The 13,223-nt window shown below is 37.7% G+C and overlaps 1 protein-coding gene across 1 annotated transcript in view; it reads left to right on the top strand.

Moving 5' to 3' along the window:
* The window catches only part of TEX11 (testis expressed 11), a 371,261-nt gene that overhangs the window by 181,665 nt on the left and 176,373 nt on the right, over positions 1-13,223 (top strand). The window lies entirely within an intron of this gene.

The following is a 13,223-nucleotide window of genomic DNA, read 5'->3' as shown; positions in this document are numbered from 1 at the left end:
TGGGAATGTAAAATGGTTCAGCCACTTTGGTAACAGTCTGTTACTTCCTCAATAAGTTAAATAGAGAGTTACTATATGACCCAGCAATTCCACTCCTGAGTTAAAGAGTAGATGTATGTCCATACAAACACTTGTATATGAATGTTCATAGCAGCATTATCCTTAATACTCAAATGTGGAAACAACCAAAATGTCTATCAACTGACGAATGGATAAACAAAATGTAGTATACCCATACCATGGAATATTATTTGGCGATAAAAAGAAACAGAGTACTGATACATGCTGTAACATGGATGAACCTTAAAAACATTATGCTAAGTGAAAGAAGCCTGTCATAAAGACCACATATTGTTTCATCCCGTTTATGTCGTATTTCCAGAACAGACACATTTATAGAGACGGAAAGTAGATTAATGGTTGCCTAGGGCTGTGAGAGTTGGGGGAAAATGGGGAGTGACTGCTAATGGATATGGGGTTTCTTTTTGGTATGATGAAAATGTTCTAAAGTTGATTGGGTGATGGTTGCACAACTCTGTGAATATACTAAAAACCATTGAATTGTATACTTTAAATGGATGACTTGTATGGTATGTGAATTATACCTCAATAAAACTGTTGTAAAAAATAATCACTAGGGAACTTGATAAAAATATAGAGGTCAGGTCCTACCTTACTACAACAAGCCCAGACCTCTGTATTCTTTATTAGTTCTCCAGGTGGTTCTGAGAACCACTATTTTAGACCAGAGGTCAGTAAACATTTTCTGTAAAAGGCCAGGTAGTAAATATTTTAGGCTTTGTAAGCCATAAAGTCTCTATCACACTTACTTTATTCTGCTGTTCTAGTGTGAAAGCAGCCATAGACGATTTATAAATGAATGGAAGTGGCTGTGTTCTGAAAAAACTTTATTTACAAAAATATGTGGCTAGTTGGATTTGGCCCACAGGCATAGTTTGCCAACTGTTGTTATAGACTAATCTGCCTGACACAGGACTTCTTGGATGAGAAGTCATTCAGCCTCTTCTGGAATACCTATGTAGGAGGGGATGATGATGATGATGATGATGATGATGATGATTATATTTTTACAAAGCTGGGGCACAAAATTCTTCCTCATATAGAATTGATACATATTTTCCAGTAATTTCCAAGGCTGCTAGTTCTGCCATATGGCAACATCTAAATCTTTTACTTGACAACTCTCCCTCAGTTCATTCTAACATCGTTTGTAATATGATCACTTCCTGGATGTCACGTCCAGTTTGTAAGTATGCTAACTGGAAATGAACACAATACTCCAGATGTGATCTAATCAACAGTTATATATACCTTTCATGTTCTAAATCTTTTAAACATACACTATCCAATATGGTAGCAACTAGCCACACATGGCTATTTAAATTTAAATTAATTAAAATTAAACAAAATTATAAATTTAGACCCTCAGTCATACTAGATATATCAGGTCTTTGTAGCCACATGTGGCTAATGGCTACTTTATTGGACAGCACAGATAGAGAACATTTCCATTATCACAGGAAGTTCTACTGGACAGCACTGTTGTAGATTCTGTTTCCTTAATGCAGCCAATGTTTAAATTAACTCTTTTCTGGCGGGCACATCATGTAGTGAGTTTATTTGGCTTACAAAACTAGATCTTTACAATATCAATTGCTCTTAATCTCTGAATTTCACATCCTCTACTTTTTTGGTTGAATAAGTACCCAATAGCCATACTAAAAGGAAAAAAAACCTCAGTTTTTCTCTCCTATTGCCCAATCCAATGTCATGAAGATTTTCCCCTGTGTTTTCTTCTAGGAGTTTATATAAGTTTTAGGTCTTAGATTTAGATCGTGGATCCATTTGAGTTAATTTTTATATATGATATAAGGTAAAGGTCCAACTTCATTCTTTTGCATGTGATATGCAGTTTTCCCAGCATCATTTGTTGAGAAGACTGTCTTTTCCCCATTGAATGGTCTTGGCACCCTTATCAAAGATCATTTAACCATATATGCAGGAGTTTATTTGTGGGTTCTCTATTCTTTTTGTTTGTTTGTTTTTTTGAGGAAGATTAGCCCGAGCTAACTACTGCCAATCTTCCTCTTTTTGCTGAGGAAGATTGGCCCTGAGCTAACATCCATGCCCATCTTCCTCTGTTTTTTTATATGTGGGATGCCTACAACAGCATGGCTTTTGCTAAGCAGTGCCATGTCTGCACCCAGGATCCAAACCGGTGAACCCCGGGCCACTGAGAAGCGGAATGTGTGAACTTAACCACTGCACCACCGGGCTGGCCCTGTGGGTTCTCTATTCTGTTCCATTGCTCTGTATGTCTCTCTTTATGCCAGTACCACACTGGTTTTATTATAGTACCTGTGTGGTAAGTTTTGAAATCAGGTAATGTGAGTCCTCTAGCTTTGTTCTTCTTTTACAGAATTGTTTTGGCTATTCAGAGATTCCATATGAATTTCAGGATGAATTTTTCTATTTCTGCAAAATCATCATTGGGATTTTGATAGGGATTGCATTAAATTTGTAGATTGCTTTGGGTGGTATTGGCATCTTAACAATATTCAGTCTTCCAATCCATGAACATGGAATGTATTTCCATTTATTTATGTCTTCTTTAATTTTATGTAGAAATGTCTTATAGTTTTCATTGTATAAGTTCTTTACCTCCTTGGCTAAGTTAATTCCTAAGTATTTTTTTGATGCTATTGTAAATTGAATTGTTTTCTTTTTTTTTAAAAGATTGGCACCTGAGCTAACAACTGTTGCCAATCTTATTTTTTAATTATTTATTATTTTTTAATTGCAGTAACATTGGATTATAACATTATATAGCTTTCAGATGTACATCGTAATATATTTCGAATTCTGTGCAGATTACATCATGTTCACTACCCACAAACTAATTATAGTCCAGCCACTCACATGTGAGCCTAATCATCCCGTTTGCCCTCCCCCGCTTCTCCTATGGTAACCACTGATCCAATCTCCATTACTATGTGTTTGTTTGTCGTTGTTTTTATCTTCTACTTATGAGTGAAATCATATGGTATTTGACTTTCTCCCTCTGACTTATTTCACTCAGCATAATACCCTCAAGGTCCATCCATGTTGTTGCAAATGGCCGGATTTCATCATTTCTTATGGCTGAGTAATATTCCATTGTGTATATATACCACATCTTCTTTATCCATTCATCCCTTAATGGGCACCTAGGTTGCTTCCAAGTCTTGGCTATTGTGAATAATGTTGCAATGAACATAGGGGTGCAGGTATCTGTATGCCTATGCGTTTTCAAGTTCTTTGGATAAATACCCAGCAGTGGGATAGCTGTATCATATGGTAGATCTATTCCTTATTTTCTGGATCATATGCTAGATCTATTCCTAAAATTCTGAGGAATCTCCATACTGCTTTCCATAGTGGCTGCACCAGTTTGCACTCCCACCAGCAGAGTACAAGGGTTCCCCTCTCCCCACATCCTCTCCAACATTTGTTGTTTCCTGTCTTGTTAATTATAGCCATTCTGACCAGAGTGAGGTGATACCTCATTGTAGTTTTGATTTGCATTTCCCTGATAGCTAATGATGTTGAGCATCTTTTCATATGCCTGTTGGCCATCTGTATATCTTCTTCGGTGAAATCTCTGTTCACATCTTTTGCTCATTTTTTAATTGAGTTGTTGGTTTTCTTGTTGTTGAGATGTATGAGTTCTTTGTATATTTTGGATATTAACCCCTTATCTGATATATAGTTTGAAAATATTTTGTCCCAGTTGTTAGGTTGTCTTTTTGTTTTGTTGATCGTTTCCTTTGCTGTGCAGCAGCTTTTTAGTTTGATGTAGTCCCATTTGTTCATTTTTTCTTTTGTTTCCCTTGCCCAGTCAGACATGGTACTTGAAAACATGCTACTAAGACCAATGTTGAAGAGCATACTGCCTATGTTTTCTTCTAGAAGTTTCATGGTTTCGGGCTTTACATTCAAGTCTTTAATCCATTTTGAGTTGATTTTTGTGCATGGTGTATGATAATTGTCTACTTTCATTCTTTTGCATGTGGCTGTCCAGTTTTCCCAGCACCATTTATTGAAGAGGCTCTCCTTTCTCCATTGTATGCTCTTGGCTCCCTTGTCAAATATTAGCTGTCCATAAATGTATGGGTTTCTTTCTGGGCACTCGATTCTGTTACACTGATCTGTGTGTCTGTTTTTGTGCCAGTACCATGCTCTTTTGGTTACTATGGCTTTGTAGCATGTTTTGAAATCAGGGAATGTGATACCTCCAGCTTTGTTCTTTTTTCTCAGGAATCCTTTGGCTATTCTGGGTCTTTTGTTGTTCCATATAAATTTTAGGATTCTTTGTTCTGTTTTCGTGAAAAATGTTGTTGGAACTTTGATAGGGATCGCATTGAATCTATAGATTGCTTTAAGAAGTATGGACATTTTAACAATGTTAATTCTTCCAGTCCAAGAGCACGGAATATCTTTCCATTTCTTTGTGTCTTCTTCAGTTTCTTTCAACAATGTTTTACAGTTTTCAGTGTATATGTCTTTCACCTCTTTGGTTAAGTTTATTCCTATGTATTTTCTTCTTTTTGTTGCAATTGTAAATGGGATTGTATTCTTAATTTCTCTTTCTGCGACTTCATTGTTAGTGTATAGAAACGCAACCGACTTTTGTATGTTGATTTTGTATCCTCTGACTTGACTGTATTCATTTATTTTTTCTAAAAGTTTTTCAGTGGATTCTTTAGGGTTTTCTATATATGAAATCATGTCGTCTGCAAAAAGTGACAGTTTCACTTCTTCTTTTCCAATATGGACCCCTTTTATTTCTTTTTCTTGCGTGATTTTCTTGCCTGATTGCTAGCTAGGACTTCCAATACTGTGTTAAATAAGAGTGGTGACAGTGGGCATCCTTGTCTGGTTCCTGTTCTTACAAGGATAGCTTTCAGTTTTTCTCTATTGAGAATGATATTTGCTGTGGGTTTGTCATATATGGCCTTTACTATGTTGAGGTATTTTCCTTCTATACCCATTTTATTTAGAGTTTTTATCATAAATGGATGCGTATCTTGTCAAATGCTTTCTGCATCTCTTGAGATGATCATGTGATTTTTATTCTCATTTTGTTAATGTGGTGTATCATGTTGGTAGATTTGTGGATGTTGAACCATCCCTGCATCCCTGGAATGAAACCCACTTGATCATGATGTATGATCTTTATAATGTATTGTTGTATTTGATTTGCTAGTATTTTGTTGAGGATATTTGTATCAATGTTCATCAGTGATATTGGCCTGTAATTTTCTTTTTTTGTGTTGTTCTTGTCTGATTTTGGTATCAGGATAATGTTGGCTTCGTAGAATGAGTTAGGAAGCCTCCCCTCCTCTTCAATTTTTTGGAAGAGTTTGAGAAGGATAGGTATTAAGTCTTCTTTGAATGTTTGGTAGAATTCACCATGGAAGCCATCTGGTCCTGGACTTTTATTTTTTGGGAGGTTTTTGATCGCTGTTTCGACCTCCTTACGGGTGATTAGTCTATTCAAATTCTCTACTTCTTCTTGGTCCACTTTTGGAAGGTTGTATGTTTCTAAGAATTGATCCATTTCTTCTAGATTATCCAGTTTGTTGGCATATAGATTTTCATAGTATTCTCTTATTATCTTTTGTGTTTCTGAGGTGTCTGTTGTGATCTCTCCTCTTTCATTTCTGATTTTATTTATTTGAGCCTTCTCTCTTTTTTTCTTGGTGAGTCTAGCTAAGGGTTTGTCAATTTTGTTTATCTTTTCAAAGAATCAGCATTTGGTTTTATTAATTTTTTCTATTTTTTTTTAGTCTCTACTTTGTTTATTTCTGCTGTGATTTTTAGTATTTCCTTCCTTCTGCTGATTTTGGGCTTTATTTGTTCTTTTTCCAGTACTTTTAGATGTGCTTTTAGATTTTCTATTTGGGATTTTTCTTGTTTGTTGAAGTAGGCCTGAATTGCTATAAACTTTCCTCTTAGAACTGCTTTTTCTGTATCCCACAGATTTTGGCATGTCATATTTTCATTTTCATTTGTCTCCAGGAATTTTTTGATTTGTCCATTGATTTCTCCTATCATTGTTCAGTAGCATTTTGTTTAATCTCCACATTTTTGTGGCTTTTCAAGTTTTCTTTCTGTAGTTGATTTCTAGTTTCATACCTTTGTGGTCAGAAAAGATGCATGGTACTATTTCTGTCTTCTTAAATTTATTGACACTTGTTTTGTGGCCTAATATGTGATCAATTCTGGAGAATGTTCCATGTGCATTTGAAAAGAATGTGTATCCTGTGGTTTTTGGATGGAATGTTCTATATATATCTACTAAGTCCATCTGGTCTACTGTGTCCTTTAAGGCCAGTGTTTCCTTATTGATCTTCTGTTTGGATGATCTATCCTTTTGTATAAGTGGAGTGTTAAAGTCCCCTACTATTATTCTGTTACTGTCTATTTTTCCTTTTATGTCTGTTAATAATTGCTTTATATATGTAGGTGCTCCTATGTTGGGTGCATAGATATTTACAAGTGTTATGTTTTCTTGTTGGATTGTTCCCTTTATCATTATGTAGTGCCCGTCTTTGTCTCTTGTTACAGATTTTGTTTTAAAGTCTATTTTGTCTGATATATAAGTATTGCTACCTCCGCTTTCTTTTTTTTTCCATTTGCATGGAATATCTTTTTCCATCCTTTCACTTTCAGTTTGTGAGTGTCTTTAGGTCTGAAGTGTGTCTCTTGTATGCAGCAAATACATGAGTGTTGTATTTTTATCTAAATGGCCACCCTGTGGCATTTGAGTGGAGCATTTAGTCCATTGACGTTTAAAGTAGCTATTGATAAATACATATTTATTGCCATTTTGTTACTTTTTTTCTGGGTGTTTTAGTAGTTCTTCTTTGTTCCTTTCTTTTTCTCTTGCTCTCTTCCCTTGTGGTTTGATGGCTTTCTTTAGTAATATGTTTGATTTCTTTTGTCTTAACTTTTTGCTTACTTATTATAGGTTTCTGATTTGTGGTTACCATGAGGATCCTATTCAATATTCTATATATATAACAGTTTATATAGAGTTGATAGACTCTTTAGCTTGACCTCTTTCTAAAAGCTCTACTTTTCCACTCCCCTCCTCCCACATTTTGTTTTTGAAATCATAGTCTCTTGTTTAGTGTGTGTCTATCCATTACCCTCTTATCAGTGAAATAGGTGATTTTAGTACATTTGTCTTTTAACCTTCATATTATCTTCACAGGTAGTTGATCTGCCACCTGTACTATATTTTTACTTTTACAAGTGATTTTATTGGCTGTTATTTTTTTTGATAATTTTTTTAATCTCTATTTGTGGTCATCACTTTCCCACTTAAATAAGTCCCTTCAGCATTTCTTGTAGAACTGGTTTCTTGATGATAAACTCTAATTTTTGCTTGTCTGGGAAGCTCTTTATCTCTCCTTCCATTCTGAATGACAACCTTGATGGGTAGAGTATTCTTGGCTGTAGGTTTTTTCCTTTTAGCTCTTTAAATACATCATGCCATTCTCTTCTCACCTGTAGGGTCTTGGCTGAGAAGTCTGCTGATAGCCTTATGGGCTTTCTTTTGTATGTCACTTGTGGCCTTTCTCTTGCTGCTTTTAGGATTCTCTCTTTATCTTTAATTTTGGACATTTTAATTATAATATGTCTTGGTGTGGGCCTCTTTGGGCTTATCTTGTTTGGAGCTCTCTGTGCTTCCTGTACTTGGATGTCTGTTTCCTTCCTTAGGTTAGGAAAATTTTCATCTTTTATTTCTTCAAATAAATTTTCTTCCCGTTTGTCTCTCTCTTCTTCTGGGACACCTATATACCGAATGTTGGCATGCTTGATGTTGTCCCAGAGTTCCCTTAGACTGTTCTCATTCTGTCTAATTCTTTTCTCTTTTTTCTGTTCAGCTTGGGTGATATCCTCTAGTCTTTTGTCTAGCTCTCTGATCATTCTGCATCCTCTACTCTTCTATTGAGTCCCTCTAGTGAATTTTTGATTTCCAGTATTGTATTCTTCATTTCTGATTGGTTCTTTTTTATACTTTCCACTTCTTTGCTGATGAGCTCCCTGTGTTCATCCAGTCTTTTCCCAATATCTGTGAGCATGCTTATGATATTTTGTTTGAACTCTTTGTTGAGTAGGTTACTTATTTCTGTTTCATTTAGTCCTTTTTCTGGGGTTTTGTCCTGTTCCCTTCCTTGGAAAGTATTCCTTTGTTTCCTCATTATTCCTCTTTCTCTGTGCTTATTTCTATGTAGTAGGTGAGTCAGCTGTGTCTCCTGATCATGGAGAAGTGGCCTTATGTATGAGTTGCCTTATGAGGCCCAGCAGTGTGCTTCCCTCTCGTTACCAGTCGAAATGATCCAGGGGTGACCCCTTTGTGGGCTACTTGTGTCCTTCTGCTGTGGCAGAGCTGCTCTTACTGCTGGCCAGCTGTTTGTAAATCCAGTTTGGGGAGCCTCGGCACTGTTTGCTATAAAGTCTATCAGCACACTCCTATTGCAGTTTTCCTCTTAATTGGGTTAGTACCCATTGTAGCTGGTTGCTAGTCTCAGGGACTTACAGTTGCGATAGGCATCAGGCCCACAAGGCTGTTCTCAGTTCTCTTAGGAGTGCAGTTGGGTAGGGCTGGCCCTAGGCAGGGAGAGCACTCAATTGTTTCAGGCTTTGGAAGGTGGGGCTGATCCTTTTTATGGCTATTTGTGAAACACAGGTCTTCTGCTGCTGATAAGCCTCACCCACCACGGGACCACACACACTGTCAACACAGTCCTGGTCTGTGCATACTTCCCAACCCCCTGGAGCGCGCCCTGACGCCACACTGCAGAGGCTCCCACCTCTCCACCAATGCCCCCCACAGTTCACCTGGTACTCATACAGGCCCTGCTGCACAGAGGCGGACACCCTTGCCTGCCTGTAGAGGATCAAGGCACCCAGTCAATGCACACCAAAAAGTAGCCTGAGGGCTTGCTGTTGGGTGGAGCCCGTCCTTAGCATGTCCTTAGTTCCTAGGGCTGGCTGCCTGCCCTGGCTGAACTGGATTAAATCTGTGCTCTAGTGGCTGTGGCAGACCCCTGGGCTAACAGGCCAAGGGAAGAAGCTCAATGGCGCCCACCAGGGTCTGTGTCAGCACGCCTGGACCAGGTCAGAACAATGGCCCCCACCAGTGTCTCAGTCTCTGGAGAGGTCCCTCCTCTCACCAAGATGCCCCCAGAGCCCACCAGGGGAGTCTTGTTTCACCAAAGGACTGTCAGCCTTCTCTCTGGTGATTTTAGGTTGCTGCAATGAATGAGTTTGTGCATGAGCCCTTTAAGACCTGGGTCTTTTGGGCTTTGGGGCGATAGCTTTTCTGGGGGTATCCTCACTGCAGTTAATAGCCAGTGAAGCCAGACGGTAAGACCCTTATCTCTGTGCTGAGTCTGAAGGATGCTGTTGGCAGTCTCAGACCCCGCTCCAGACCTCACTCCTCCAGGGAGGGCTGCGTACCTTAGGGTATCTCCTGCCTGGCCAACTGAGTAGCTCCGCTGCTCCCAAAGGTGGCTTTTTTCCTCTCCAGCAGGAATTTCTGCCTCTTCCACCTTAGTCAGGACTGTCCTTTGTTGTGGGGGTTCTTTTTATCCAGTTTTCAGTTTTCTATCCAGGGTAATTTTTCCAAAAATAGTTGTAACCTGGTTGTGTTCGTGGGAGGAGATGAATTCAGAGTCTGCTTACGCTGCCATCTTGACAAGATCTCTCTCTCTTTTTTTTTTATTCTCCCCCAAGCCCCCAGTACATAGCTGCATATTCTAGTTGTGAGTGCCTCTGGTTGTGCTATGTGGGACACTGCCTCAGCATGGCCTGACGAGTGGTGCCATGTCCGCACCCAGGATCCGAGCCCGCGAAACCCTGGGCTGCCAAAGTGGAACACGAACTTAACCACTCAGCCACAGGGCTGGCCTCTGAATTGTTTTCTTAACTTCCTTTTCAGTTTGTTTATTGTTAGTGTATAGAAATGCAACTGGTTTTTGTGTATTGACTTTGTGTCCTGCTACTTAGCTGAATTCATTTATTAGTTTTAATAGTTTTTCTGTGGAATCTTTAGGGTTTTCTACATATAATGATCTGTGAACAGAGATAATTTTACTTCTTCCTTTCCAATTTGGAGGGATGCCCTTTATTTCTTTTCCTTGCCTAATTTCTCTGGCTAGGACTTCCAGTACTATGTTGAATAGATGTGGCTAAAGTAGGCGTCCTTGCCTTGTTCCTGATCTTAGAGGAAAAGCTTTCAGTCTTTCACCATTGAATATGAATTTTGCTACGGGTTTTTCATGTGTGGCTTTTATTATGTTGAGATAGTTTCCTTCTGTTCTTATCTTGTTTAGTATTTTTATTATGAAGGGGTGTTGAATTTTTCAAATCATTTATCTACATCTGTGGAGATGATCTTGTGATTTTTATCCTTCATTCTGTTAATGTGATATATAACACTGATTTATGTATGTCGAACCATCCTTGCATGCTAGGAATAATACCACTTTGTCATAGTGCATGATCCTTTTAATATGTTGTTGAATTTGGCTTGCTGGTATTTTGTTGAGGACTTTTGCATGTATAGTCATCAGGGATGTTGGCCTGTAGTTTTCTTTTCTTGTAGTGTCTTTTTCTATGTTTGCTATCAGAGTAATGAGCTCATAAAGTAACTTTGGAAGAGTTCCCTCCTCTTCAATTTTTTGGAAGAGTTTGAGAAGAATTGACATTAATTCTTTAAATATGTGGTAGAATCTGTGAGTGAAGTCATCAGGTCTAGGGCTTTTCTTTGTTGGGAGGTTTTTGATTTCTGCTTCAATCCCTTTACTACTTGTAGGTTTGTCAATTTTTCTATTTCTTCATGATTCAGGCTTGGTAGAGGGTATATTTCTAGGAATTCATGCATTTCTTCTAGGTTATCCAATTTATTGGTGTATAATTTTTCATAGTACTTCTTAAAATCCTTTTAATTTCTGTGGCATCAGTTGTAATGTCTCCTCTTTCATTTCTGATTTTGTTTATTTGAGTCTTTTTTTTCTTAGTTAATCTGGTTAAAGGTTTGTCAATTTTCTTTTCAAAAAACCGAATCTTAGTTTCTTTGATTTTTTTGTTGTTTTTCTAGTCTTTATTTCATTTATTCCTGATGTAATTTTATTATTTCCTTCCTTCTGCTAGCTTTTGGTTTAGTTTGTTCTTCTTTTTATAATTCCCTAAGTTGTTAAGTTAAGTTGTTAATTTGAGATCTTTCTTCTTTTTCAATGTTAGCATGTATAGCTATAAATTTCACCTCTTTCTGTGTCCCATAAGTTTCGGTGTTTTGTGTTTTCATTTTCATTCATCCCTAAGTATTTTCTAGTTTCCTTCGTTGGTTGGTTGTGTATTGTTTAATTTCTACAAATTCTGAATTTTCCAATTTTTCTGCTGTTATTAATTTCTAACTTCATCCTTTTGTGGCCAGAAAAGATACTTTGTTTGATATTTATCTTTTTTTTTTCTTTTTTTTTTTTTATTAATGTTATGATAGATTACAACCTTGTGAGATTTCAGTTGTACATTTTTGTTAGTCATGTTGTGGGTACACCACTTCCCCCTCCGTGCCCTCCCCCCACCCCCCCCTTTTCCCTGGTAACCATCGATCAGATCTCCTTCTCAATATACTAATTTCCACCTATGAGTGGAGTGATATAGAGTTCGTCTTTCTCTGACTGACTTATTTCGCTTAACATAATGCCCTCGAGGTCCATCCACGTTGTTGTGAATGGGCCAATTTCGTCTTTTTTTTTGGCTGAGTAGTATTCCATTGTGTATATATACCACATCTTCTTTATCCAATCATCAGTTTCTGGGCATGTAGGCTGGTTCCACGTCTTGGCTATTGTAAATAATGCTGCGATGAACATAGGGGTGCAACGGACTCTTGAGATATCTGATATCAGGTTCTTAGGATAGATACCCAGTAATGGGATGGCTGGGTCATAGGGTATTTCTATTTTTAACTTTTTGAGAAATCTCCATACTGTTTTCCATAGTGGCTGTACCAGTTTGCATTCCCACCAACAGTGTATGAGGGTTCCTCTTTCTCCACAACCTCTCCAACATTTGTCGTTCTTGGTTTTGGATGTTTTTGCCAATCTAACGGGGGTAAGGTGATATCTTAGTGTAGTTTTGATTTGCATTTCCCTGATGATTAGCGATGATGAACATCTTTTCATGTGTCTATTGGCCATATTCATATCTTCTTTTGAGAAATGTCTGTTCATGTCCTCTGCCCATTTTTTGATCGGGTTGTTTGTTTTTTTGTTGTTAAGCAGTGTGAGTTCTTTGTATATTATGGAGATTAACCCTTTGTCGGATAAGTGGCTTGTAAATATTTTTTCCCAATTAGTGAGCTGTTTTTTTGTTTCAATTCTGTTTTCCCTTGCCTTGAAGAAGCTCTTTAGTCTGATAAAGTCCCATTTGTTTATTCTTTCTATTGTTTTCCTCAACTGAGGAGTTACAGTGTCCGAAAAGATTCTTTTGAAACTGATGTCAAAGAGTGTACTGCCTATATTCTCTTCCAAAAGACTTATTGTCTCAGGCCTAATCTTTAGGTCTTTGATCCATTTTGAGTTTATTTTGGTGTGTGGTGAAAAAGAATGGTCGATTTTCAATCTTTTGCATGTGGCTGTCCAGTTTTCCCAGCACCATTTGTTGAAGAGACTTTCTTTTCTCCATTGTAGGCCCTCTGCTCCTTTGTCGAAGATTAGCTGTCCATAGATGTGTGGTTTTATCTCTGGGCTTTCAATTCTGTTCCATTGATCTGTGGACCTGTTTTTGTACCAGTACCATGCTGTTTTGATCACTGTAGCTTTGTAGTATGTTTTGAAATCGGGGATTGTGATTCCGCCGGCTTTGTTTTTCTTGCTCAGGATTGCTTTAGCAATTCGCGGTCTTTTGTTCCCCCATATGAATTTTACGATTGTTTGTTCAATTTCTGTGAAGAATGTTCTTGGGATAGCATTGAATCTGTATATTGCTTTAGGTAGTATGGACATTTTAACTATGTTTATTCTTCCAATCCATGTGCAAGGAATGTTTTTCCATCTCTTTATGTCATCGCCCATTTCTTTCAAGAAAGTCTTGTAGTTTTCATTGTATAGATCCTTCACTTCCTTGGTTAAGTTTATCCC

This window comes from Equus asinus, chromosome X (genome assembly GCF_041296235.1).
Source record: "Equus asinus isolate D_3611 breed Donkey chromosome X, EquAss-T2T_v2, whole genome shotgun sequence".
Lineage (NCBI taxonomy): Eukaryota > Metazoa > Chordata > Mammalia > Perissodactyla > Equidae > Equus > Equus asinus.
The sequence above is the reverse complement of the archived record's forward strand: the minus strand, read 5'-3'. Positions and strand labels throughout refer to the sequence as shown.